Genomic DNA, 24,547 nt, shown 5'->3' with positions numbered 1-24,547 from the left:
CCTGCAATTATCCCCCCTTTAATCTCACACTAGGCTCTTCCCCTTTGATCCAGCGCAGTGCCATATGACTGATTGTGTGACTGGTGCATATATATGTAAAGACATTTATTTTTTCCTGCTATTTTCCCCCTCGTGCCTCCAGCTTAAGTCTGTGAAGTCTAGGCAAAGTTGTATGTCTTTCTCAAACCCCTTTCCGATTATCGCTTTTAGGGTAGGCACAGCTCCCAGTAAAAATGTTAGAAATGGAGAGTTCCATCTAACATCACCATTTGATTTTTAAATAGAAGTTATAATTATAGCTTCATACAATAAAAGAACACGAGCCATAGAGAGGAAGAACTTATTAGGCCCCTCACTATAAATTGATGGAAAATGTCTTTACCTTCTCTGCAGAAGCTGAGTTCCAGTCAAAAAACTACAATAAGCATCCCAACAGCTCAGGAACAAAAGAATCCATGGAAAGGAGTAAGGAGAGCACTCCAACTAAAACTCTCATCATGGCCTCCACAAATCTTCCATAGGGCAACAAATCTTCCAGAAGAAAGCAAGCTTTTGTTTTCCTTAAGCACTAAGAACAACTACCTTTGTGTCCTCCACAGCATCAGTTCCACTTGAGATTCCCTAAATACTCTATCTGCTGGCCCCTTGACAGCCTCCAGCTAAGAGTGTGGAGCTACTGCTTTTAAAAGGGAGGTGAACCCTGCTTCCTCATCCACGGTTAAAAATCTCATCTGTCCCTAATACAGTCCTGTCTCTTCTGTCACCTTTCTAGTGAAGATAAGAGCTGTTGAAGATTCATAAAGAGGAAAAGGTGATTTCATTTTATCTTCCTTAGTGTCAGTTTTGTACCGATAACCACTGAACAAAGGGTCTGCAGAGCCTGGAATGTCAAAATGTATTTAGATTTCTTGCTTTATGCTCTGGCATAGGCTGCATTGTCTCCCTGGGGTTAAAAGGGACCACTGTTGTTTCTTGTTAATGTTGTTCTTCATCCAAGTAAATCCACTAACAGTAACACAAGTTGCAGCACCTCGTTTTCTGATATTCTTAGGTCACATTATGATCTAAACATGTCTTTCCACTGCTAACCTTCACAGACAGTGCTGCAGGAACAAGGGATTTACTTATGTTACTGATTCAAAACAGTGACCTCGAGATCCTTCTGCCTTGTGTCCATCACAAGTCCTGTTCCCTACACATAGGCATGCCTCTGATGAAGTAGCACGGATTCCTTCTCTTCTTAAAACCTCAAATGCAAATTTACTGTATGTAAGTCAAACCTCACTGTTAAGTTTACTGATGCCCCCACACTCTGCCCCGGTGATCAGTTACCTTATCCCCTCAGAAATGTATCCCATCTATGTATTGCTGGAGGGTCTCACATCAGTAGCAAGAAACGAGCTTGCTCTGCAGAACTGAGGAGCTCTGTGCTACAACACCTTTTGCAGCTGTGAGTCTCACCACCCACTCATCAGGCTGCCTTTTTCAACCATCTCTTTAGTAAGGCGCATTACTCAGGTTCCTGAAATAATCACCCTCGGGGCTTATTTTCCATTTTTGTGGTCCTCCTTTGAACTTAAGCCAGCCTGTGCCTTCCCAAAACATTACAACCTCGGTAATAAATATATCTGATAAGAGTTCCTGGAGTATTACCATCAGTGAGCCGGCAAATGGCCACGAGTGCTGGAGAACGTAATGTGAAGGAAATACATAACAGTCTATGGAGGTGCTTTAAGAGCAGCTGACCCTGTGGGCAGCACAGCTGAGCACAGCTGACACAACCTGACTCATGGGGCTGCGTGTCCACCTCAGAGACCTCTAAGGGAGGGAGGGGACAGTTTTTGGTGGTTCAAGTCTCCTACAGTCTACATGAAGGAACAAAGTAGTGGACTTGTATTTTTGCTTAATTTGGGGTATTGGTGTTCCTTCTTCCATTTCATTTCCATATTCATTTTGTAGGAGTTAGCACTGAACTAACAGTGGTACTGCCCATCTTAGTAGACAGTGAGAAGTATAATGCTAGCTCACAACATGAACTAGTCATTGTGAATGGGTTTACAAGGCTGTAACTAGAATGCATAGAGCCCTGAGGTAATATCTACACAAGTATATTTTTAAGTGCTGTGGTGATGTGTCTGACCCTCACAGAGGGAGATACGCAGAGGGTAATTTCTGATGCCGCTCCCATGAGATCTGGTGTGAGCAACACAAAGCAGAAGGGCTCTCACAGGCTGCCCCGGCAGCTCAGGTTGCCTGGGCTGTCACAGCCTCACAGCAGCCTCCTACTGCCAAGAGCCCAGAGCCGTGGTGTGCAAGGAAATCCCTACAGTTTGATCTCTTAGGATAAACTGGACTCTGAATCCTCGACTGTGGCATATTCTATCCTAAAGGGAGAGAAGCGAGCCGTGAGATAGACTGAGCTCTGTCTGGCGTTTTGATGTTTTCTCTTCTGATCTTAAGGTGTGATCTGGAGCCTGTGTGGTGTGTGTTTCATCAGGAATCGAATTTCAGTAACAGATGCAGGGGCTTCTTCATAGCCTAGAGACTCAAGGCTGTGCTCACTTTGTTCACATTCTTTTTTTTTTTCCTCAGATGCCCAGTGCCTATATTTAATCTAGAATTTCAGGCACACAAAAATATTGTTTTTCCACCATCTTGTTGGTGAAATGTACCTTAAGCACTCAGCAAACCGCATGGCTCTGATGGGAAGTGAATGGCACAGTGTGCAAAGGGGACATAAGCAAGCAGGGTGCAATTACCCAACGTGCGAGCTGGCAAGAGGATAAGGTTGTGCTACCTCTCAGTTGCTCCAGGTTACTTCTTAGGGAAGGTGAGAGAGTGCTGGCACCTACAATCCCCAAACTCCAAAAACTCTGCAGTGCGTATTGTTCACCCAAAGACTTCCAACGCTGTGTCAGCGTGCAGCTATGAAGAAAGGGGAGAAGGATGCATGCGTACTTCAGAGGAAGCGCTTGGTTACCACAGCTCTTCATCCAGACAGATGGGAAGAATTATTAGATTCTCACTGTAGAGGTCAGAACTGCAGGCGTCACTGGGAAATTCAGTGCAGCTGTCTGAAGGCATAGACAAAGACAGTGATATTAAAGAAGAGGTACCTCTGACTGGGGTGCAGTCAGCAGTTAGATAAAAATACAGAGTTCGTACATTGTGAAAGCTGCAGTATTGAGGATTTTTGTTTCAGTTCCACACTAACACTTCCCTGCCATATGGTCTATTTCAAACCAAACTGGCTTCTTGGAACTTCTGAATGTGGTCCATCAACTTCATCTCCTCTTCTGAGACTTCGGTTTTATTCAGAGTGCAGAACTTGTGGCTCTGCTGATTTCCTTCTTGCACAACAGACAGCTCTTATGCTTGTAATGCAGATAGCAAGAACCTGCTTAGCAGAGGTGAAGGTTGGAAGTGACACTTACAGGAAAATTATGGTAAGGATTAATCCAGTTTGATATAGTCCTGCTTAGTAAACATTTGATTACTTTCTTTCCTGATCAAAACTTGGAAGAGTTCGGTCTGAGTAGCCGTAATCTACATTAAGGCCCTTAAGTAATAGGCTGATTGTCAAATGTATTGAGCTTTACAGTTGCTTTAAAATTTAGAGCAAAACTCTTTATAGGAAAACAGAACTATGAAGAATTTCATTTCTCTAGGAGAAAAAAAACCACATAAGATATAATTAGTGAATCAATCATCTTAATTTAAACATGGTTTGCTGGAACACATTGGAAGAAACTAGGATGTGCTTGGTAGTAACCTGTGTATGCCCAAGTCTCCCTGCTGGCTGGGAGCTCTGCCTTTATAGGAAGACCTCCCAGATGCAGAGGTTGCACCTTGCACCAGATGGGAAATGTGGCACTGACATTTTATATCAACTTGTTTCTGATTTGAAAAACAGGCATCTTCTCTGATCTGTTCCTATTAAAACACAACTCAATTTTGGTGAATAAAATCTACATGGAAAGCAAAGCATGCTGTTAGGGGGCATAATTAACCCTAAGTGATCATCCAGGCTAACAGGAGTTGGATTATACGCCCAAGGCACCTATCTTGCTTGTTGAGCTAACTGCAGTTATTACTGAGAATGCTTCCATTCAATTATTTGTGCCATCTGTATGAGTGTGATTCACGTCTTTGCGCAATTCCCTGCTTGCTTTAAGCTTGCTTTAGGAAGGAACAACAGGAACACCCTCTTGCTGATCCTGCCCTTTGAAAGGCTGGTGCTTGTTGGTCTGCTGTAAAGATAAACTTCAGAGTCCTTTTAGTGCCTTTCAATAGCTGGAGCTTTTAACACAAAACGAGATAGGAAACTGAAGAATGGGTTAGTAGGGACAGCAGCCACAGGAAAAGAATAGACAAAATATGAGATAGTCTGTGCTTATATGCAAAGAGCTGTGCTTAGATGCAATGGAGATATTTTATCTCAAGCTGGCAGTGATTTCTGCCTCTTTGATCTGCCAATGTACAGCTGAAGGAAATGTAACAAGAGAGGCTTCAATACTGGAGGCATTTGAATGCAGTATTTTCTGAAGTAGCTTAAAGTTATCTGAAACATACAATCAGATGGTCCCTAGCAGGGAAGGAAAAAGGGCTAGATAGCAGTGGACAGCTAATGAGCATTTTGTGTTGAGTAAAAGGAAGGAGTAGAGGAACTGAAATCAATGAGGATATTGGTAAATATCAGTAAGGATGAATATGGGCACAGTCTTGAAAGTGGAAAAAAAAATAATGGGAAAATGAAATGGTTGGTTTAAAGTGCAACATAAACTAGCAAGTGAGAAACCAGAAGTTCTTACAGGTTTGGCTGGCAAACTACATAAAGAACTGCCACAAAATGTAGCACCATAAAACAGACACAAAAATGCTTTGCTAAAATGTATTAAAAGGCTCTTGTGTCTTTTCCCTTCCTCAGCCTTTCTGTACCCCTTCAGCCATCCTCTACAGCCATCAGCTATGCTGCTGTACTCAATAGTTTGTCTAAACTATGTTTATGTCCTGTCCGCTTCCACTCTCCTTGCACGTCCCAAGAGTCCACAAAAGCAGCTGGACACATTCAGCCCACCAGTCTTGACAGTGGCATGGGAGAGATTTCTAGTCTCTAAAATGTGTTTTCTCTACAGGGCTGGTTGTTTGATTATGTAAAAATAAAGGAGTGCTTTGTCTAGGACAAAAGATACCAAATCAGGCCTGAAAGGCAAGGAGCATGCAAATATAAAAGATAAATGAAGGACAAGTTCTATCACTTTGCTTCTTTCCAGTGACTAATACACCAATTTCCCCACATAAAACACAAGCTGTGGCAAGTACCTTGGGAACTGAGAAAAAAAGGAGAAACAAGGGTGTTTTCTTTCAGAAGTGGTTTTCATGTGAAATTCCAAAGATGAAGTGCATTTTTAGCTACTTACTAGTTTTCAGATTACTACATAAAAATCCACTTGAATGTTCTGTAATATTTCCTTTAAGTTCAAATACAGATTTTATGCAGATTTCATACTTGATAACTGGAACTGCGTGGGGAAATTTCACCACTTTTCTGTATTCCACAGTTCATAGAATCATAGAATGGCCTGGGTTGAAAAGGACCACAATGATCATTGGGTTCCAACCCCCTGCTATGTGCCAGGTCACCAACCACCAGACCAGACTGCCCAGAGCCACATCCAGCCTGGCTTTGAATGCCTCCAGGGATGGGGCATCCACAGCCTCCTTGGACAACCTGTTCCAGTACATTACCACCCTCTGAGTGAAAAACTCCATTCTAATATCTAACCTAAACCTCCTCTGTCTCAGTTTAAAACCATTCCCCCTTGAGGAATGGATCTGAGGAAAGACTGAAGTAAAAAGGGCATACATGGTTTTGTGGCCATGGACTTGTATAGGTCAGAAAGTTTTGACATTTACAACTTGCACAGTCTTTCAGTCAAGAGATATGCAAAAGCAGTGACAGCTGATTGCAGAAGCAGTGGGATTTCGTTGGGTCAAGCCAGGATGCACTTCCTGTAAGACAAAGAATAGGATCAACAAACATTTCAAAAGCAGCTTGTGCTTCTCCAAACCGATAAGGAAAACCTAGAGCATTTAAAAGACAATTTACAAACAATGAAGTCGTTGAAACTGCTCAGTGAAGGACACAGTTCTCACTGCAGTGGTGCGCAGCTATGGGGGCTGGGAGCACACGCTGGGAATGCTATTGGTTGAAGATGTGCTTTCTCAAAGTCATTTAGCTCTTCTCTTCCTTGCGACCCCACAATGTCTGTACTTCTAATTACTGCATTTAAACACCCCGGTACCACTGAAAACTGAATATCTAAATCCCAGAGGCACCACTGGAAATTTCAAACTCATAAAACAAATGAGGACATGAATTCAGTGCACCACTTGAACAAGCATGGGTGAGCACATCCTGATTCCACACACATCCCACCCCATGCTGGAAATAGCTCTCTTTGTACATCACATGCAGACAGTAGCTCTCTTTGTACATCACATGCAGTCTTCTCTTTAACCTGCACTTCTACAGACAAATGTTTTAGAGCACAAAACTAGTCTTCTGATAAAGCTTCAGCTCAGCAAGTTACTCCAGTGAAAGTCTTAGTGACTTAGGCTCCGCAGCTATTCACAAAGCCCAACAGGAGAGGAGTAAAACCTGAGGGACTTCAAAGCAGAGCTGCTTTAGAAGCGAGGACTTGTGTTTGATGTCTTGTTTTTAAGGAAGGCAGTTTTAAGGTACACATAGGTCCCCTTGTTCTGTTTCCAAGATAATTGGACTTCACTGTCTTCAGGTGTGGCAACCTGTGAATCAGACAAATTAAAAGTGCCTGTAATTAACTGCACAGGCAGCTTTCTTGCCAGAACAAACATCATCCAACCTTAACCACAATCTTAACCCTGTGAATCTGTCAGTAATTACTTTTCGTCTTAACTGATGTGCTAACTCAGGATGAAGTACTGCCTGGCATCTCCCTGAAGCTCCTCTCAGGTTGCTTAATAAAAGGACAGCACTAGGTGAGGCCTCTGCTTTCTTCTGGTCATTTTTCCATCCCAATTTCTACTCTTATTATCACAAATCCATAGCCCTTGGCACTGCAGGAACACATTTTGCTCCTATTAAATGCCTGTGGTAAGTGAAAACTTTGCAAATAACCTAAATAGGTGACCACAGACATTATTTAAGGAGAATCCAGAACGCCACGGGTTTGGGGAGGGAGGGGAAGGAAAGCTGGAATATGTTTTGTTTTTCACAGCTGCTATAACCCTGAATTTAGAGTTCACATAGCTGAAGTGGCATGCTGACAGAGACAGGTTCCTGACATCTTTGTGCTCCTTCAAACTGGTTTTGGTCCTCACAGACAAATCCTAGCAGGCTTAGCAGTAGTGTCTGTGGTGTTAACACATTCAGCTGACAAGATATTCACTGTCAGAGGTTACAGGCTTCTTGCAGGAGAAGAAAATACGAATTGCATCCCCCTACTTTCTCCCACCCTTTCCTTCGTCGTTCATATTGCAGATCCTAGGTGTACATTTTTCTGACTAAAGGAAGTCTGTTCAGATATATGTGTTGCAATTGAAACACAGTCAGGTCTGTGCTATGTTACTAAAACCACTACTCATTCTATAAAGAAGCCAGGCATGGAGGCCCATTACCCTCCATATTCCAATGACAAGAGATTCTCCTAATGAAGTCTCTGCAGGACCAGGGCCGTTAAACAGGGAAGCTGCAGGAGAGAGAACTACTTTATGAGGCTGAGATTTGTGGCACTGCTTCATACTAGTTATCTGATTATCAAAATAAGTCTACCTTAAACATCGACATGGTAAACTTACAGTCCTTAAACTTCATAAAGAGGTCTACAGTGTAACCCAAGATCTCCTATTCCTGGTCCTGCTTCATCTTACCATTTGCTCCCTCACCTTCCATTTAAAAATGAGGAAATATCTTCTTTATAACTCAATTTCTGTTATGTTTGTATTAGTAACGTGAACATGCTCGGTGCCTGTCCGGTGCACACCCTCTGACCCTGCTGCCAGCTTGTGTCCAGGTGGCAGCATTCTCCTCATTTCCTAAAACTGCTGCCAACTGGAAATGGTTTCTAACTTGTGCCTGGGCATTGCCTGGGCAACACTGGCTGCATGGACCAAGGCCATCCCAGCAAACATGCTAACAACATGACAGTCACGTATCAGTGACCACTTGTGCCCTAACAATTGTGTGTTCAGCTCATTCTTTTCGCACCATAGTGTGGGGGGAGGAAGGGATGTACTCTTCATATTTTCTTATTAAATGAAACAAAGTTCTATTTGATTTCCTTGAGTACAGATTTAACAGAAAAAAAAGGTGCAGCAATAAAGCACAGCTTTAGGTATTTATGGAATACCACGATCTGTATTTTAGGAGTTTTTATAACATGATTTTAGGAACATCTGAAAAAACCCCAACGCAACCATGCCTGGCAGTTTAACTCTTATTTACTGGGAAATGTAAAATAAATTCTGGAGGCAATGCTATGTTCTTAAAGAGTCGCTGTCAAATTAAAACGATCTAAAACACACGTGCATTTCAAACCTATTCGTCTCTCAGTGTTATATGTCACACAGGCTGCAAAACAGATGCTATTAGCAATGTTTTTTTTCCTTTGCCTGGTGTACTGGCAATCTTCATGGCTATTTTAGTGGATCTTCCACACAGCAACAGGAAGGAGAAAACATTTTTGAAAGTGTGATTGTAAAACCACAAAATACAGCTTGGGAACTTGGCCACTTGTCCCTGAAGCTGCCCTCATTTCAAACCAAAAGTAACGCAACAAACATGCACTATACTCTCTAGATCCCCCATCCTTAGCAGTCACCATTTCCTCAGTTATAGACGCCATTAAAGTTCTTTAAAAAACACCAGGAGCAGGTTTTTTAAAGCAGCCACCAAATAAAGAGGTTATGTCATTCTCTATATTCAGGGCCAGAATCCTTAAAAACCTCTATTTTTTATTTTTATTTTTCCCTGAAACAAAAGGGACAAAGGAAACTTGTGCCCTTCTAACTTCTGGCAGATTGATCTCTGGCGGGGTAAGCCATCCTCTCGCAGGACCCAGATGCTCTGTTCTTTCTTTGCCACTCAACAAATCAATACCATACCCCTAAGCCCGCCTTTCCCTGGGGAATGCCGGCTGCCTCTCTGCCCCCACGCAGCTGACCGAGGCTGCACAGCTCTCAGCTCACGTGCTGCTTTCAGAGGAGGAAATGAATGCAACGACTCCTGTCCAGCTCAGGAGGGGGAAGGTATGTGCTGGACTGGACTGTCCCGGCTGCAGGCAGGACACAGCAGGCCCCTACCAGCTCATCCTGGCTCCTTGGGCACTGGGACAACTGGCAGGACCCTCCTAGGACTTACAGGCAGGGAGAGATGGGGGTGCAGCTGTCCTGACCAGATCTAACCATGCTGAGGCTGGAAGAGGTATTTTGGGATGAACAGAATATCTAAAAGGAAATTAGTATTTTAGTCAAATGCTAGGTTAAGAGTTGTGTCCTTCACTTAGCAAGGACACAGTCTTTAATTACATGCGATGTTCTAGCGTGTTTTTTGTTCCTGTTGCTGTTGGGTTTTTTTGTTTTGTTTTGGTTTTTTTGCTTTGCTTTGTTTTCCTGTAGAATTTTTGCACCATTTGGCGAGCAGAAGAGCAACCACTCGGTTAACTCCTGGTCACTAACTTGATTTCTCCTGCATTCTGCCTATGTTTCTGCGTTCTTACATGCTGAACACTACCCTAACCCTGCTCTGCACAGAGAATTATTTGTGGCTGTTGCTTGGGGGCTCAGATGGCAAAGTAACTCACCAACATTAATGAAGATGTTGTTACATGCCATTCAGAGGCGAGGGACCAGCTCTTACACTACCATTACTACTCTAGCAATGAGGGACCTGGAGTGTAGTCATTGGAAATTTTCCTCCCATGACAAAAGCAGTTGATGAAGTTCCTCCTCTCAGCCCACGCCTCAGCTGCCCGGTCCCACTCTCTGCACAGCTCACTACTTCCATAGTAGCACTGAAGCAATCGTTTATTAGATTGGCTTGTAAATCATACACACTGAGGTGCCACAGGCAGTTGAATTACTGTGTTCAGGGAGCTGACAACTGCCTCGAAGAGGCAAGGAACAACTTATGGGCAGCTGTGGCATAGGGAAACTGAATCAAGCTTTGGTGTCACAGAAATATCCTCTAACCAAATCTTAAGGCTTCCTTTCTACTGAGACCTCCCCCATATCAGTCACTATACATGCTCTAGTATCTACAAAAGTAGAATAGGAGCTGGCTGGATTAACACCCTCCTTCACTACCCAGCTGTGATTCCTCCTCTGAGCACCATCCACTTTCCACACTGAGGAAGAGAGGCATCCTGTAGAAAATCACAATCATGCCATTGAAACCAGCAGCATGATGGATATGCAGAAGGCAGATAAATTAAGGACAAGTCCTGCAGCATAATTTTGCAGGTGGTATTGAAAAGAGAGGACATGCATCCTGTCATCTCAAATTCTATATATATTACCTCACGATCATTAGCAAGCTTGCTGAACACTTTCACTCCACATAACACCACTTGAGCTGGGGGGCTAGCCTCTGTCAGTGGCAAATTGTCACCTTTTACACAGATGGGTGGAGAAACAGCAAGTCAAGGGTGCACCTCCATGTTTCCAGCCCAGCTGATCTATCGATAGGGGGCACCCCTTTCTCCCCTCATGGTAGCTATGCATTTCTCCTTCTGTCTTTGTGCAGGCACTGGCACTCCTCTCAAAATCCCCCCTTTCAACTTTCTGTGTTTCCACCTCTTTGCCTTGCTCAGGAACCCAGTTTTATGCTCCTGATTTACCGTCTGTCTCCCCATCTCCCTCCTCACAGTCTTTCCTGATACTGAAAGAAAAGACTCGCAGCACCATCTGTCCGCATCAGATCCCATCTGATCTCTCTCTTTCCCAACTGCCAGGAGCCACAGCTGCCCCTCCAGCCTCGGTTCTCAGCCGCCTCACCACCTCCTCCAGTCTTGCCAGCTCCCCATTGCCTTTGTCAGCTCCATTCTCCAAGCTCAGCACTTTAGCCAGCTGCATGTAAAATTCCACCCCTTTGAGCCAGGAAAACTCCCTGCTGTCGCTCTCCTAGGTCATTAGAAATAAATAAATATATGCCATCGCTGACCTAAATTAGGATTATTATTTTTTTCCTCCTCGTGGCATGAAGGAAACCCCATGCAACTGCATTTTAAGATGTCTTCTCTCGGGTTTCTCTCAGCCCCTCAGCGGGACGGGCGGCAGGGGGGGGCTGAGGGGGATCGCTTTTCCACAGCGGCAGAGACCGTTACGTCGCCTCCGCGCCCTCCTTCCCGCTGCTGGGCGGGAACGGCGGAGAGCGGGGAGGGCGGGAACGTCAGCCCGGGCCGTGCCTGTTTGCAGGGCCTCTCTGAGGAGCCTCGGGGGGAAGCGTGGGGGAAATGGGGAGCTTTTCTCCCTCAAAGGGTCCTTTGTCACCCCAAGGGGAAGATCTGTGGGTGGTTTGTGCACACGGCAGGCTCCTGACGGCAGCAGGGCCTGAAGGATCCTCTCATCTCTGCCCAGACTCCCAATATTTACCCTGTTGTGATGCTACGTGCCCATGCCTTAACCACGTTTGGGCACGCAAGTTTGCAGGATAGCATTTTTTTTTTCTTCTCAGTACTCCTCTCCAAAGTGTTCAAAAATTTTACTAAAAATATGTGTTTTTCATTGAAAACAACAATTAATCTCTTAGAAAGTCGTGCTGCTGAGCAGCTGTAAAAGGCGGGATGACGTTGTAGTTTAATAGCTCTGAAGCAAACATCATTATTCAGCCATGTCTATATATTTTTAGATATAAACGTTTTGAATCAGTCACAAGACCACAGACCGTTAGCAAAACTGTGCTCATTTAGCTTGCAATTGTAGTGCTGAAATCCTCCATAAAAAATGGGGAACAAAATGTACTTGTGCTGAAACACCAGGAGTGCTGAGGTTGTGTATGATATCATTTAGCTTAGAAAACGGAGGCAGTTAAGTATAGGCATCAACAGTGTCTTGCTAGCCTGTGCATAACTGCCATATGTCATTTCTAATTTCAGGAAACTTTAAGAAATCTCTTGCTTCCAAAATAATTCACTCCTCCAACCTGGCACCCAGTTTCAACTGAGTAGCGCAGAAGAGTAACACATCCTACATGCTCTCTGTAAACTGTTTAAAAATGAGCTTCAGGAATCCTGGGATGGGCAACAGTGCCACAGCCGAACTGTGTACACACATATTGCCTTGTGCTTGAGCCCGCTTGGCTGTCTGATTATATGAACTTGTTTGATATTTTGCATATTGTATTGATGCTAAAAACTCTCACCTAAATTAAATAGTTTCTGAAAGTTGCGTTGCAAGCACGTGTGAAGATTGAAAGCCCCGTAATGTTCAATGTATGGGCTATGAGTTATAGTATTATGCAGCTCAAGTACTGTGTTCAGTTTTGGGCCCCTCAGTAGAAAAAACACACTGGGGCCCTGGAGCGTGTCCAGAGAAGGGCAATGAAGCTGTGAGGAGTCTGGAGCACAGGCCTTATCGAGAGCAGTTCCCTATCGAGGGAGTTGGGATCGTTCCATCTAGAGAAGAGGAGGCTCAGGGGAAACCTTGCTGCTCTCTATAACTGCCTGAAGGGAGGTTGCAGTGAGCTGGGGGTTGGCCTCTTCTCTCATGTAACTAGTGATAGGACTAGAGGGAATGGCCTCAGTTTGCGCCATGGGAAATTCAAGTTGGATGTTAGGAAATACTACTTTTCCAAAAGAGTGTTCAGGCACTGGAATGGGCTGCCCAGGGAGGTGGTGGAGTCACTGACCCTGGAGGTGTTCAAGGAATGTTTAGGTGTTGTGTTGAGGAACATGGTTTAGTGAGAACTGTTGGTGATTGGTGGATGATTGGACTAGATGATCTTGTAGGTCTTTTCCAACCTTGGTGATTCTGTGATTCTATGGTTCTGTTATTTATATCATACCCTTCTGGGTTAAGCACTTGGGACTCCATGTGTTTAAGGAACTTACTGAGTGCATTCCAATGCTAGGATTTTGCAAAGCAGCAAAGGAAAAAAAAAGGCACACTGCCTTCTTAGAGGAAGGCAGCATATTGTATTGAGCTCATGGAAGAAGTGTTTTTATTTTAGCACGTCAAGGTGGAAGGCATAATAGGAAGGGACAGTAGGTGGGTTTCAGATTATGGAAGTTTAAAAGTTGCAAGTGGTAGCTTTGAAACAGCTCAGCTCTTAATTGCTCTGATACCTAATGGCATCCACAGATTTGAAACAGAGATCCGTTCCTTTCTGAAGTGCCTGGCAGCAGCAAACCGAACAAAAATTTCTCTGAAAGAGCTATAGGAAATGCTAAGGAGAAAGCCAGTTTAACCCCAAGGGACTCAGGCTCAGATTTTAAGGGCAGTTTGATACCTTTAAATACAAGTTACAGATATAAATATTTGAGACTTTGAGGAGGAAGTCTCCTTAAACGATTCACAGCCGTGAATCCTTTCCTGGATTTGGAGCTTGTTTTCTCTTTCAGAAACTGAATGGGATATTATTTTATATTATGACAATTAGGCTGGTGCGGTGGAGACTCTTAATAGCCTCCAGGAAACATGGGGCAGAAATGTAGGTTGGATAGGAAATGTTATAATTATTGATCTCCTGTGGGAAAGAAAAACATTACTTTTGGTCAGCAGTGAGGTTTCCTTATTATAAGCAAAACAAGCTAGGGGAGAAAGGCGTAAATTATTATGCAGTAGAGCAAAATCTCAAAATTCCCACATCTTTTGTTTTGATGGATATCACTCATGTCACTGCTTAAGCTTCCTATATTCTGTATCATCTCATTCATAAAGAGCCTTGAAACTTCAGTCGGAATAATTTACATTGCATGCAGGAATCCTATAGTATTTTTAATTAATTCCTTGAAATATTTGTACACACTCTTTGTTTTGAGCCTCCAGCATTTGCTGCATTCCACACATGAATCTTAAGGGCTTGAAAAGGATTCATAGTATACATCTTCTGAGTGATACAATTATTAGAAATGTTCATATTTTTGCTTCTATATAATGGTCAGCTTTTAATAAATGATCTCCCTTTGTCTCTGTCTCTCTCTTCTGTCCCCACTGCCTACGTTATAAAACTAAGGCTTTTCTCTTTAGGAATCTTGAAATTCATTGTTTTTACTTTGTGTATCAGGTACGTAAATAAGAGATAAATTTAAAAGCATCAAAGTTCATTTTTTTGTACAGTGTGAGAAATTCATAGTAGTAGAAATGTTTCTCTGATTTAACATTCAGTAGAAACTGTTTTCTTTCACTTTCCCTGAAGCACATACAGCCTGAGCATTACAATTCTGCAACAGTACATGAAATACCAGATAGAAATAAAATGTAGAAAGGTTTGTTCCTTTTTAATCAGCAGTGGAGTGAAGTTCTGGAAAAAGGATTTCATTTTTGGTATTTCAGTTTTTAATAACGTGGAGCAAACAAAACAAGGCACTTTCTAAATAATGATATATTGGAATAATTCACTGTTTTTGGATTTTGTTTTTTTTTTTTTTTTTCAGATTTAAAAAAGAAAGTTGTTAAGAGGGAACCTGAGACACACTGCTCATTCTTGCTGAGCTTCCTGTGGAACATCTCCTCCCAACGAACTGAGGCACTCACCTCCCCACCCCTTCTCTTAACTTCTGTCTGACGTAAAATCTGTTGCACTCTTCCACATCCATCCAGCCCAGAGCTTCGTATTTGTATTCATATCATGCACAAGTGAATGACATAAAGGGCCCAAACAATTACCAAGAATTGCATCAAGGCCAGGTTACTGCAGCTGAGGAATCATGAAGGATCACCATAGAGCTGTCATATCCTGAGAGCTGTATAGGACCGTCATAAACATTCCCACACAGTAGCCGCTGTGCAGGGTGTGTTCATTGCTGTGACTGTTATTTGCCATAGGGTCTGCTGAAATGAGTTAAAGGAATTCAAGTGCTGCTAAACCAGATTCACCTCCTGATGTGCACTTATCCCTTAGAATCCAAACAGAAAAAGTGCTGCCAAGGTGTATTAAGTCACTTCTACATCCCTTCCCCCATTTTGCCTTTGAGAGGTGATACAGCTCCGGATTTTGTGCTTCACTGTCCAAGTTTGCAAATGTGGTATAAATCTAAAGGGTTTTCATGGCAGGAAGTGGTAGGTGGAGACGTCCTAAGGGCTGGAGCAAGGCTAAGACACAGCTGCCAGGGAAACTCTGGTGGGTGGGAGAAGGAGGAGACAGTCATATGCCTGGCAAGAGAGAGCCTTCCTGGGGATGAGTGCAGCTGAGAGAGAGTGACAGAGTGCAACTGAGCAGAAGTGGCTGAAGCAGGATTTGTCCAGCACTCTGTTTTTTTGAGGCCAGAATGCAGCGCTTTCCACTGTGTCATAAAGAAGTGAAACAGGAAAATGGTGAGCCTTCTCATTTACTCCTCCACACCTTTCCCCTATCTCCAAGTAGAAGAGGAATCTTTATAGAATGAAGAAATTGTTTCCTTACAACCAAAACAACCTTTTAACTTCTCCCAGTCTTGACTGTGCTGTTGTTACCAGCAGAAGTCCGAAAGCCCAAGGAACTCCAGCCTCTGCTGGAGTAGAAAACTGTTGTTCTGTACTGAGATCTAGCCCTCAGATTGGAACTGAAAAGTGGGCATAGATGATGTTTATGGGAATTTCAGCTGTGTTGCTCTCCTTAGGGTCTAACACTGTTATTTTTGAGACCAGCTCTGGGGACTATCACTGAAAGGCCTGCTGGCACCATCCAGGGACATTCCAGCTAGCAGCCACTGCTGTCCACAAAGGTATAGGGTGTGGGATGGCCAGAGAACATGCCCCTGCTAAATGTGATACTCACCAGCTTCATGGGTTAGAGAGGGAAAATCACTAGTAATTAGGTCCTGATTTTATTAGGAGATCTTGCGACATTAATTGAGAGGTCTGCCTGTGGGCTAAAACAGCTCTTAGAACGTTGCAAGTAAGAACTTGATATGAGGCAGTAGTATAGGAGGAAAATTAGAATTCCAGACAGGAACTGTAGACTTACACATAAATACCGTTGTCAGTTCTGTCCAGGAGATCACAAGCTTGTTCTGCACGTAATGTGGAGGTGGCTTTGCTGGCACAGCGAGGCAAGGGTTTGTTAGCTACTGGCTCAGAGGCTTTAATTTTAATCCATGCAAGTGTAGCAATCTTTGACCTTGATTGTACCAGGTTCCTAAGCCTGCTACTCAGTAGAGGGCCAACAGAACAAAAGCAGACTGGACAGTTGATAACACCTTTTTTCCCTTCCTCAATGGCTTTTGGACTTCTGTGTTTGGTCCCTTTTTTGGGGGAGTAGTAAAAAATATTTGTCACATGAACTCATTTTCTATGGACTTCAGAGAGAGAGCTTGTATTTAAAAAATGCTTTCAATTTTCTCTTGATAGACAGGCTCTTCCAAATCAATTGGAGCAGAGTGTATTGAAAAGCTAGATAAACAAGTCTACCTAATTCAACTTAAGACATCATCTCTACGTCCCTTTGCAAAATCAAAACTGAAAGCACAGGAACTTCAGAATACTGAAGCACACGCATTCACGTAGGAAAGTATACTTCATTCTTTTCTATGGGAAAAATGATTCACTTGACTTACAGTAGGAAAAGCGGATGATTTCCTCTGTTTAAGACCCAGTGGAGAATTCCTTATTTGGAAACTGTGTGCAGTTCCCTGTATTTGAGAGAATCTGTTTGCTGTTTCCTAAGGGTGTGTTCCTAACTGTAAGAACAGGCTGGGTTTTAAGGACTTTCTTCTCACTAGGAAAGCATTCTGCCAAACTGCCTCAGCTGCTTCTTTGTCCATATGAGCATTTATCTTTCATTTGGATACTGAAGTTAGTTATCTGTTTGGCGAGTACAGATCGGTCACCTTGTTACTATGCCATCTCTGAATCCTAACCTCAAAACAAGCTAATATAAGTTTTAGTCTTTTAACTGAAAAAACAGGTGTCTTGCTTAGGAAAATAAAGGACATTAATTGATGAGAAAATATGCAGCTGGAATAAATTAAAAGTCTCCCTGTGAAAGTCTGTATTTACTGTGGCTCCGGGAGTGTTTTGCATTTGTTCACAAAAGTGACAGCATAGGAATTTATAGAATGGAGGTTTAATGCATGGCAAAAAACTAGAAAATGTCCAAATGACTGGGAAAAGTCCTTGGGATTTACGTTTTGAGTTGATACTTTAGTCAAACTTTGCAGGGTAGAACAAGGGGAAATGGTTTCAAATGGTTGTTAGGACAAGGAGAAATGGTTTCAGACTAAAAGAGGGGAGATTTAGGTTGGATATAAGGAAAAAGTCTTTTACAGTGAGGGTGGTGAGGCTCTGGAACAGGTTGCCAGAGATATGGTGGAAGTCCTGTCCAGAGGCATTCAAGGTCAGGCTGGACCAGGCTCTGAGCAACCTGATCTAGCTATCGATGTCCCTGTTCATTGCAGGGGAGTTGGACTAGATGAACTTTAAAGGTCCCTTCCAATTCTAAAGATTCTATAATTCTAAAGGCACGACTGATCTGATAGAGTGTTGAGATACTCAGGTCAGGTACCTCATCCACATTATAATGGTGGTAGTAACATTACAGCACCATCACTTGGTAGCCTTGTTTTCAGTGTTGGGCTGTAACATATGCTCTGGGAAACACCTCTTCATTGTTCATATTTGTTGTTTAGCTTGAATTGCGTTGAATATTGGTTTGTTATTGGTTTGAGCATCGGAATTTCTCCTTATGTGCTTTGAGATTCCTTGGAAGAGATCTACATGCCCAGTGGCCAAATGGAAACTGGGCAGATGCTATCAGTGTAAGTGCAGGAGGAAGATGTGAAGATGAGTGGACTAATGCAGTATTTCTCTTACTACAGTCATGGTTGAAAGTCCCCTCGCAGACTGAAAGAGCTGGTGAAGCAGGGGAAGAAAAGTTACAGGCCCTCATTCCATTCTGGAACCACTTTATCTGAAAAAAATGAAAGAAAGAAAAGAAAAGGAAGTTATAGGCTTCATGTTTCATTTCCACATTCTAGATGTGGTCAGCAGCTGCATCGTAGAAGGACAGGATATGGAAGCCACACATTGGCTGCGCCATTCTGCATCTGAGCAAGATTCTCCTAGCAAAATAAAGATTCATTCTTGAAACAGCCAGGGACTGTGCTGTACTGTCTGTTCCCAGGAGGACTGAAGGGGAAATTAGTCATCTGCCAAGGAGCCATAGGAAGGAAGATGATAAACTCAAGGAAAAAGAGTCACATGCCTTTTTTTGTCCTTACTTCTAAACCCGAGTGTACTCTTGACAAAAGTAATGCAGCAGCCAGGAGTTTTGAATACAGGAGGGACATAAAGTGCCTGTTAAATGCGACCATTGATCTTACTTCCCTCCTTTCTAATGGAGTATTACATCTTTATTTTTATGCTTGCACATCAGATGAGGTAAACTGGAGAGTGGTATCTGTATAGTGCTGCAAAGAAACGTGAAAAAATGAGCTACACCTAACGTTGTCTGGAGCCCTTGCTACAGACCCACCCCATAATTTGGCAGCCAGGCAGAGAAGGGCTGTACCCACCCTTGCTAGGGGCACAGTTTCGCCATTATAGCTCTGTAGATAAGATATATATTCATTTCCTAGATTATTCCTAATGATAGTGGGAAAATCTCTGAAACTTTCCAGGATCTAAGAGATACTTAGACTGCTGCTTACACTTGAGCAAGCCTCTTCATTACTGGCTCTTCCACTGTTTCATGCCTTCCCTCAGAGTTGGCCCTTTCAATCACTTTTGTATTGTTTTTTGGTTTTTGAATGACAGCATTGTGGGTTTTATTTTCCTTCTGAAGAAACTGCACTTATGAATTAAGTGCAAAAATCTCAGTGTAAGTCAGACTCATGATTCCCATGAGCTTGTAGTTTTGGCAGTATTGGTGACTTTGGAAGAGATCAGAGACTTCTCAAGTCTTTAATATATAACTACTAATTAGATACTGCTGCAATTAAATCTAAATCAAGATCTGCTGTCTAAGCTATTTAGCTCTGTTAAGACAGTTTAGCCACCAAATAAACCTGCTTTGGTGTTAGACCCAAACAACCACATCACAAAGATTCAAGAAAGCTTCTAGGATCATCGCTTCAGCGTTACATCTGAAAAATAAATCTAAATGTGCACTATTCATCCTGTTCTGATGAAATCAGCATGAGCCTGAGCAGGCAGCACTTCTCACAGACCAAGGGCTGAATATTTGCTTTCCAGATTTAACAGCACTTCAGACAAAAGTCATTTTTTAAGCAGATAGTTATAATCTGAGGCGAGAAACATGAGATGACGATTAAGGCTGGCTGGAGCAAAAGAACAAACATTCTGTCATGATGCTGCTGAAGCGCTCCAGAAATAGCCCCCATTCTGATATTTTCAGAGCACATATTTGTGCGTGCACTCTATTAGGTCTGCTACTAATTTGGTCAAAGTTAGTCGTGTTAATTATCTGTCAGTTTGGGATGGTAATTTTGACAACTGCTGAACAGTTTCTTCCTCAGAGTCCTCGTGATCATCTTCAATGATCTAATCTAATGTATTGTCTTGAAACTGAAATGCTTCAAGCCAGCATTAACCACATAAATAAATACAAAGCAATAATGTGACATTTCCTGACAAGTGGTGGCAAAGTTTGCTTTTACAGTTGCTGTGAGAATTAAAGCTTTTAGGAAATGAGCACATGTACTGTTATCAGCTGTCAGACTTTTCTCTTTAGTCTCGCACCATGTTTTCTTTTTCCCCCCCCCCGTAAAGACTTGTTGTTGAGGTTAAGATTATGCAAGAATTCCACCTTTTATTTTCTTTGCTGTTAATAATTCTCATGTTTATGAGGTAATTCTCATGGCTATCTCATGTTAGTTCTCAAAAAAAAAAAAAAAAAGTGATTGTAACCCATAATACATTGAAATAAAAATCAGTGCTTGATGTTTTCTTAGCTTCTGATGTAGAGAACTGACTTTTATAACTGTTTACTCTATCCGGGACTGCACATGACTGCACAGGCACTAAGATAGCAGAGAAGCCAAAGTGGGAAGGAAGATTTCTAGCAAATTTCACAGTTTCCAGTGTTTATATTCCTCTGTGTGCATTTTTAATAACAGGTATCACTAATTTTTTAGGTTAAAATAAAGTGGATAAAGTTGGAAAAACACATTCCCAAGAATTCCACTGAAAGTTTGTTTGGCATTTCAAGTCACTTATCTCACAAGCACTCACCTGTGACAGACCACTGTGACTACTAATTTATGTCCCCAGCCTGTTTTACATTAGCTTGTCCTTTTCTGACTTCAATAACAATTGTTTATTTAGCTTGTGGCAGATGTGCCACGCTTGAGGATTAAAAAAATAGAAGTTCCCCCTCCACACCCTCAGCCAGGTGTCCTGCATTGAGGTTGTTTATTCTGAGCAACATCGTTAGGTTCTTTTATTTGCTTTCTAAACTTGAGGGTGGACCTGACTCACATTTTCCAAGTACTATGTAAGCTGTGGAGCCTATGGTTTCTGTTCTGTTTTATTTTGTTTTGCTTTAGGAAAGTTCTGTTCTACTACAAGCCCTTGGTTCTCTAACTCAAATATTGAGAAGAAATATCAAGAATGAATTGAGCTGCAACAGAAAGCACAGAAGCTGGCACCTTCCCATTGCTCGTTACTTAAACAACACCGAGAGTCCAGAAGTGGTATGTGGTGTTGTTAGTTGCAAATTAGAGCAGCTGCTACCCATGTTATTTGCTGTATCAAAGCATTAAATTCTAGCCAGAAGTCAGAAAATTTTAATTAGTATACGATTCCAGTTATCACATGAACTTTGGCAAAAACAGGCCTGCGCTACTCTATGATCAAGCCAACAATGCTTAAACAGTAATTTATAAGGAGAGCTGGCCAAAAATGGTCACCCAAAAATCACCGCTCATGCAGAAAATGCCTTGTAGGAGATGAGGGTAGTTGTCCAATCCTAAATATTTACTGCTCCCTGTTGTATTAGATCCCTGAGGTGTGACTCCGCAGCTCACTGACATTTGGCCTTTCCCTACCCCAAGAAGTTTGTTCTCCAGTGGCTGCCCTCTGACGCTCTGCAACCTCTCCCCCAACCAGTTTGACCAGGCAATACAATCACCTCCAGTCTCCAGCCTGACCAACCTCACTCATTCAGTCACTGTTACAGTTACAGCCCCTGCGGTTCTGGCGACAAAGCTATTATTCTGTGAAAAATCTGAGAGTGAAAACTTTGATCCAAGTGCACACGGTGAATTTCCACTCCCTCAGATGAAATAGCCTTGTAGGATTAATTCCCTCCCTTTTCTTGAGGTGCAAAGGGGAAAAATATATTGCAACCTTTAGGAAAATTGCTGGAGATGGTAGCAATTTTCCCTCAGCTTGATCTCAAATATGTTTATTTTACATTTTAAGTGTGACCTCATGTGCTTGCTCATAGCGGTTTCAATGCTTAGAGTGCTCTACCATGGTTCAGAAAAGAGCTCAGTTTTTACCTCCAAACTCCATTTTGAGATGCTGGCTGTCTTACTTGTTGGCCCAATTTTTATACGGTGTCAGGTGCTGCGCATCTAAAAAAGAAGGCAGCATTTCACCAAGTGAAAGGAGTTGTGCAGCTGGCACAGCTAGTGCAGAAAGAAATTGCAGTAATCTTAGTACCATGCAGCTCTTAGACTACAGCTCCACTAGGAATGTATTGTTTTAAGGCACCTGACGTACATCAAAACAGCGAGCGCTGAACCCAAAGCCTTAAACTATCAGAAAAACATTATGAGAGAATGTTTGGAGATGTAACTGCCATTGCTGAATCAGTTTTTTTTTTTTTCAATTTGCTACATTGATCTAATACTATATAGTTTCAAGTATCATTTAAGCCCTTCCTAAGTGTAAAGCTGTATTAAAAACATGACAACCCTATATGATCTGGTCTGCGCTTAATGTAGAATCATCTAAGTTAGAAAAGGCCTTTGAGATAGTCAGGTCCAACCATTAACCTGACCTACCAAGTTCCCTTCCCAAGCTATGTCCATCAGTGCCCTGTCCTCACGTCTTCCAGTGATGAGGACTCCACCACTTCCCAGCAGTACCCCATAGTTTGGAACCATACTATTAGCCATATGAGCCCATTTGGCATTACAAGCAGAAATATCATTCCATGGGGAAAGGAATGGAAGGTAAAGGTGTACAAATCTTAGAAGTAAGTTGGGTCTCTATCTACATGCATGAACATGAAACAAAGAAGCACAACACTGAGCACAAAGTACAAAAATACCCAAAACTAGTTGGATATGGCCAACTTTTTTGTGCTTCGCAGCCACAGTACAAAAATCTTCGTACAAATCATTAGCCACAAGCAATGTACCTCTTGTGAAAACGCTAAGTCACAGCACAAAGCAGTGATTGACCACCTGGTGGGAAGATAGGACCAACCCAGGGGAGCTCAGGTGCATGCAATATTATGCCTGAGTGACCAGGAGGACTTCCCAGACCTCATTTAAGGATTGGCAGAGGAAGTGGGGGTGGCTTGTTGGAAATTCCTGCCTATCTGAGGCCTTCTAAGGGTAAGTTGTTGTTGTGGCTGCTGTATTTGGGGCTTATTCTCACTCACTACAGCCTAGGACTTTGCCACCCTGCTATTTCTGCTGTGCTTTCTGTTGTGCTATAGTATTACAGTACCATATTTAATTGTGCAATCAGCAGTCAGGGAGTGCTGAGGAGTCCCATAATTGCCTTGCAGGAAGAGCCTGGCTGGAGGTGCAGGTGGGTTCCCAGGCAGTTTTGCAGTGTTGGCTCTAACCAGTGTGGCTGGCTCACTCCTTCCTGCAGGTTGTCCAGCAACCTGGATACCAGCCTGGGCCTGAATGACATTAGAAATGTTTGAATTACCTCTGGGTTGAGTGGATTGAAGCGGATAAAACATGCTACCAACAGCATTTTCCTCTACTGCTTTTTTTTTTTTTTTTTCCTTTTTCAGGGTAAAACTTCAGCCTCTGATTTTCCATTTTTCTGAAAGAATGTAAACTAGAACACATTAACCACTAACGGTCTGGCAGAAGCATTTTGTTGAAGAGGAGCTGCCAGTTCTAATATCATATGTCACATTTATAAGCATTAGGAAATCCATGGAGATTCAGATACTCTTCAGGAAAATATCAGTAAGTTAAATTGTTCATAGGTTAAGAAGTTGTAGCACATTGCAATGCTGACTGTTATATTTTAGTGCTGAAAATATTAAAGAAGTTTGAACAAACAGCAAAAGTTGAGGATTTTGCAGATGAGTGAAATTGGAAAACATTAATATTCTAAAGTACAACAATACAGCACATTAAGTGGCTTAATGTCTGTCAGTGTAAACATGAAGAACTAGATGCAAAAAGAATAAGGTTTTATTGTTTCTGTTCATAAAGAAATGAAAAATTTAGATGTCTGTGATAATACAGAGGGGGAAACAAGATAAGATGCCTCATGCAAATCTTACTCCTGCCTTCTGTTCTTCTCTTTCTAGTGTTGAAAGGGTTTACCCATGCAGACTCATAGGTATGTATAGTGACGTGTTTACAGTGACTGCTTATTTAAGAAGCTTATTAGCTGGGTCACGATATCTGTGCCTTCCTCATAGCCACTGCAATAAAATTGAGACTAAAGCATAACTTAGGATCTCTTCAATTAATATTTCAAGAGTGCCCTGTGGTATTTATGAATAAGTTGTATTTACTTCTACCTGGTTTTTGGACTGAGCAAGTCTCCTTTCAATGCCTTTTACCCATTGAATGGATAACAAAAACAGTGAATAGTGGAAGAATGACTTCTACATATGCACATTTTCCAGAGAATCCAGAGCATGACATGCAGCTACTATGTCTGTATGTGCTTCACTGTTTCAGTGAGTACAGGCTTGCCTAGTGACATTACTAACTTCCCCTTTCTTTGAAATTTAAGTCTGTGCTCTGGTGAAGACTTAAGGCACCATCAAACTGGCTCTGAGGCATCTTAGTGGATTTAGCAGAAGTTGTTTTATCCTTGTGTCTCCAAAAGTTACTTGTCACCTCTTAACAATCAAGGTAGAATAAAATACATCTTTCTGTTTGATCTGCTCCCATGCTGAGTTCTTTACATGTACTTAAATTATTTTGACAAGGGTGAGCTGATGCTACACACGAAGACATGGCTGTGGCTTAGCCATGAGGCTGTTGTAGCATGTTGCTCTTTCTGCTTTCTTGACTGATATCAGCTGTCTGCTGAACTTATTTACATCTACCACTACCCCGATATGAGTTCTCCTGAATCACACCAAAGTTCCACCGAAGCAGAGAGCGGGCAGTTTGTTTCAGAGCTATGGTTAAGGCAGAGAGGCTCCTCATTGCGACTCTAACCTTGCTTATGCCCAGACTGGGTCTGTCATGGC

General features: G+C 42.4%; 1 long non-coding RNA gene across 1 annotated transcript; it reads left to right on the top strand.

The window, feature by feature from the left end:
• Positions 1-9,233: 9,233 nt before the first annotated feature.
• LOC121109988 lies at positions 9,234-23,109 on the top strand. Its single transcript, XR_006938594.1, has 3 exons — positions 9,234-9,288; positions 14,634-15,513; positions 16,528-23,109. It is a non-coding gene; the product is annotated as an uncharacterized LOC121109988 (long non-coding RNA).
• The last annotated feature ends 1,438 nt before the right edge of the window (positions 23,110-24,547 follow it).

This window comes from Gallus gallus, chromosome 2 (genome assembly GCF_016699485.2).
Source record: "Gallus gallus isolate bGalGal1 chromosome 2, bGalGal1.mat.broiler.GRCg7b, whole genome shotgun sequence".
NCBI lineage: Eukaryota > Metazoa > Chordata > Aves > Galliformes > Phasianidae > Gallus > Gallus gallus.
Note: the sequence above shows the minus strand (reverse complement) of the source record. Positions and strands in the feature narration are given on the sequence as shown.